At 30.3% G+C, this 5,000-nt stretch overlaps 1 protein-coding gene across 4 annotated transcripts in view; it reads right to left on the reverse strand.

Moving 5' to 3' along the window:
* Positions 1-1,994, reverse strand: part of LOC111686718 (phosphatidate phosphatase LPIN2) — a 57,188-nt gene extending 55,194 nt beyond the window's left edge. Inside the window, exon 1 of one of the 4 annotated variants that reach the window (XM_046953441.1) lies at positions 1,146-1,988. The gene's annotated coding sequence lies outside the window, so the exon portion shown is untranslated. Of the gene's footprint in view, positions 1-1,145 lie in introns of all 4 variants that reach the window. The other 3 variants (XM_046953443.1, XM_046953442.1, XM_046953440.1) reach the window with 3 other exon arrangements.
* Positions 1,995-5,000: the final 3,006 nt, after the last annotated feature.

Consider the following 5,000-nt stretch of genomic DNA (forward strand, 5'->3'; position numbering starts at 1 on the left):
AGTCTATAGTCTAGTCTATAGTCTAGTCTATAGTCTAGTCTATAGTCTAGTCTATAGTCTAGTCTATAGTCTAGCCTATAGTCTAGTCTATAGTCTAGTCTAGTCTATTGTCTAGTCTATACTCGAGTCTAGTCTAAAGTCTAGTCTATAGTCTAGTCTACTATCTAGTCTATAGTCTAATTTATAGTCTAGTCTAGACTAAAGTCTAGTCTTTAGACTTGCCTATAGTCTGATCTTTTGCCTATTCTATGCGTTAGTCTATAGTCTATTCCCTTGACTAGTATATAATCTAGACTATAGTCCAGTTAATAGTCTGGTCTATAGTCTAGTCTATGATATATTCTAGTCCATAAACTAGTCAACAGCTCTATCCATAGATTAGTCAATAGACTAGTCAATGTAGTACACGGTAAACTAGTCCATAGTGTTCTTTATATAGTTGTTAACAGACTAGTACGTAAATTAGATGACAGATGTACTTGTCGAAACAGTAAATATATCAACAGACTAATACATTAACTAGTCAATAGAATAGGCCATAGATAAGTCGATAGACTAGTCAACACAGTACTTAATAGACTAGTCCTTAGACAAGTTCATACATAAAGATGTCCATAAACCTGTCAACATAATAGTTCATAAACTTTTCAACAGACAAGTATATAAACTAACCAACGGTCTTCTCCATAAACTAGTCAAAAGCCTAAACCATAGATTCTTAAACTTTGTAATGACAAGACTATAAATTAACAAAAAATCTTCTTCATTGACTAGTCAAATACTATTTAGACTAGTTAACAGAATAGCCCATATGTTTAGTTTAATTTACAATAAAAAAATATTTCCAAAATTTTAGATTTCTTCAGTAAAACATTAACCTATAACCCCCACTGTACATTTATTTCAAGTACACATACTCATCAAAAACCAAGTGCAAGTTATATTAACCTTTCACTACCCATTGTGCAAGAGAAAACAATAACAATTTAACCAAAATGGAAGATGGATAAAACAAAAACTAAAAAATAATAATAATAAAAAAATACAGATGAAATGACATGCAATCCCATTCAATAATTTAAAAATACAAACGATAACCAGATTACAAAATATACACAGAAACCGATAGATGAATAATAACTTACCACTGATGATGATGCTGCTGTTGCTGCGGCTGGCTACTGTTTCTGCATAGAAAAGATACTTTTGATTTGCAAATTGTAGATACAAAATTTCAAAGATACAATTTATTCACTTATTGATGTATTTAATTGCACAAATAGAGAAATTTCTTTTGTATGTTTTCTTCAAGCAGGTGTTGTTTAAACAAAAATATTCTAATAATTAAACACTTTTTATTAATTTTTCCACTACGTTTTCGTTTTTCAATTTCCAATTACTTTCATATTGGTTTTTTCTTTCTTTTTTCTCTCTTTTTTTAACTGTTTTGCGTTGATCTTCAATTAATAAATGGATTTTTTCAATATTTCTTTAGAAATGGAAAAAAATCAGGTTTTGCGGAAAAAAAGTATCAAATAAAAAAAATTTTATATATTTTTCACTTTTTATTCAATTCCAAATATGTACATTTTAAGCTAATATGTCACTGTATAATTTTTCCCAACTTTTTTTTTTCGTATATTGTTGTTGTAAAATTTTCACTTTGATATTAATTGTAGTATTTGCTGTTGTTTTATATTAAAATACTATTATTATCTTTACTTTGTTGAAATAAATAATTTATATTTGTTTATTTAATTTTTCCCTTGGTCGAATTTTATCAATAAAATTTTTTTAATTTCCATTTATTTTTCACTTTAAAATTCTTCTCCACTTGTTAATTTTCACGTTTTATTCTCTTTAACAACCACTTTGCAACTGACTGACGTCGTCGTACCGCTATTATTTTGATGACGAAGTCGTCGTGTTGTATGTTTTTTTCGTGTTGTTTGTTTTCTTTTTCTCGGTGTATTTTGCTGTGTGAGTAGGGTTTTTTCTACTTCTTCTCACTATTGTTGTTGTTTTTAGTTGATTGTTTTATTGTTGTATTGTGGTAGTTGTTTTATGTGAAAGTCTAATCAGCTGTAAATGTCAAACAGGAAAAAGTAGTTGAAAAAGAGTTACCAGTGTGTTGAGACTATTGTATGACAGACAGTATTAGGGGGATATATTTATTTTATTTTTGCATGGATAGTTAGATAGATAGATAGATAGATAGATAGATAGATAGATAGATAGATAGATAGATAGATAGATAGATAGATAGATAGATAGATAGATAGATAGATAGATAGATAGATAGATAGATAGATAGATAGAAATAAAGATAGATAGGAAGATAGAAAGATAGATAGATAGATAGATAGATAGATAGATAGATAGATAGATAGATAGATAGATAGATAGATAGATATATAGATAGATAGATAGATAGATAGATAGATAGATAGATAGATAGATAGATAGATAGATAGATAGATAGTAAAATGTTTTTCAATTCAAGAAAATATAATATTTTACAAAATCAAATAGTTGTAAGTTTATTAAAAGTTAATTCTTGAATGAAGAAAATTATTGAAAAACAATTGACAAAACAAAATTATAAAATTCAATGAATGTATGTTTTTATACATAATTATTTAAAGGACGTAAAACATAACATTTCCTCCTCGTCTATTTCAAAACATGGTAACTAAGGAGAGTAACGATCAGGCTTCTTCGTAATGCGGCTTGATTTGCGTGGTTGTGGTTCTGCTATTGCTAATGGAGTTTCAGGAACTGATACTGATGGATTTTCATCCATTAAGACTCTATGATCATTCACTTCATCACTTGGATTTTGACTATTTCCAATATTTTGTTGTAAATTTTCAAATGTTTGAGGACTTTGTTGTGATGGTTGAACTGATTCTAATAATGAAAGAGCTAATTGGGAAACATTTTTAAAATTAGAGTTATTTAGCGATTTATTCAAACGAATTTGATTAATATGACGTTTCCAAACTTTATTTCCAACATCAATTAGAAACATCATATTTCCAATAGGTTTTATTATTTTTCCGGGTATCCATTTATCCCCTTCCCAAAAGTTTCGACACAAGACATTATCATTAATTTTAATAGGAGGTTTTAAATTATCAGAGCATGAGGTGTGGGTGCTAGAAGGGCTTAAGAGAGAAAGTAATGTTCGAGGTTGTCGACCATGTAAAAGTTCTGCGGGCGATTTTCCATATGAGTTTGGACTAGTTCTATATGTTGTTATATAGGCAAGAACTGATGCTTGTAAACTTGAACCATCTGTTAATTGTTTTTTAATTGAAGTTTTAAATGTACGTACAAACCTTTCTGCATTACCATTCGAAGAAGGATGAAAAGGTGCTGTAGTAAGGTGTTCAATACTATGTACTTGGCAGAATACTTTAAAATCGTTTGACGTAAATTGTGTTCCGTTATCCGTTACAATTGTTTCTGGTAATCCTTCTATTGAAAATATGTTTTGTAGTGCTTTGATCGTAGATATTGTAGTACTATTTTCCATTTTTATAACATATGGAAATTGAGAAAAAGAATCTACTACTATCAGCCACATGTTTTTCTCGAAAGGACCAGCATAGTCCAAATGAATTCGTTGCCATGGTAACGTTGCTTTCGGCCAGGGAGAAAACTGTTTTGGTGGATTTGTTGAGTGTGAATAACAAGCTTGACATGACGACACGAGTTTAGCTATATCCTCATCAATTTTCGGCCACCAACAATAACGTCTCGCAATTTGTTTCATTCTAACTATCCCCCAATGTCCTTGATGTAAAAGTTGTAGAATACGTTTTCTCAGGCGTTTGGGAATAACGACACGGTTACAATTATTTTGTAAAATTATAACATCACCATTAAATGTCAAGCTATTACGATGACGGTAGTATGGTAGTAATTCTTCAGAGAACGACTTATCCTTATCTGGCCATCCATTTTGTATAAAATTTAAAACTTTTGTTAAATTATTGTCTTCTTTAGAAAATTTTGCAATTGCCTTAAAATCAATAGGAAAATTGTCAAATTGCTCATCAATGTTAATTTCATTAACTTCAATTGATTTATCAAACTCAACATCTTCTTTGTAAGGTAATCTGGACAATGCGTCTGCATTCCCATGACATTTTGTACTCTTATACTTGATAGTATATACGTAACTAGACAATATTAAAGCCCAACGCTGTAATCTGTTGGCAGATGTTACAGAAATTCCTTTTTCTGGATTAAAAATTGAAATTAAAGGTTTGTGATCGGTAAACAAAGTAAACTTCCTTCCATATAAATAATCGTGGAACTTCTTTACACCGAAAATAATAGATAATGCTTCCTTTTCTATCTGACTATAGTTTTTCTGACTTTCATTTAAGGTTTTTGAAGCAAATGCAATAGGACGTTCCGATCCATCTGGGTATATGTGAGATATAACCGCGCCGACACCATATGAGGAAGCATCTGTCGCCAAAACTATGGGTAGTGTTTCATCAAAGTGAGCTAACTGAGTCATTTCAACTAACTGATGTTTAAGCTCTTGAAAAGAATTCTCTTGTTCTTTCCCCCAGAAAAAACTTTGATTTTTCTTTCTTAATAGATTGAGTGGACCACAAATTGTAGAGAAGTTTTTAATAAATGAAGCGTAATAGTTAACTTTTCCTAAAAACGACTGAAGTTCCGCAATATTTCTTGGTCGAGGCAACTTACTAATGGCTTCCGTTCTATTTTCGGATTGTTGAATTCCAGAAGAACTAATAATATGACCAAGATACTCTATCTTTGGTTGCATAAATGAGCATTTTTCAAAATTACATCGAAAACCAGATTCATACAAACGAGTTAAAAGAAGTTTGAGATTATTAATATGATCTTCATCATTGGAACCGGTACATATTATATCATCCAAATAATTAACGCAGCCTGGAATGCCGGAAATTGTCTGTTCAATTAATCTTTGGAAAATAGCTGGAGCACTGGCT

The sequence above is a fragment of the Lucilia cuprina genome, chromosome 6 (assembly GCF_022045245.1).
Source record: "Lucilia cuprina isolate Lc7/37 chromosome 6, ASM2204524v1, whole genome shotgun sequence".
NCBI lineage: Eukaryota > Metazoa > Arthropoda > Insecta > Diptera > Calliphoridae > Lucilia > Lucilia cuprina.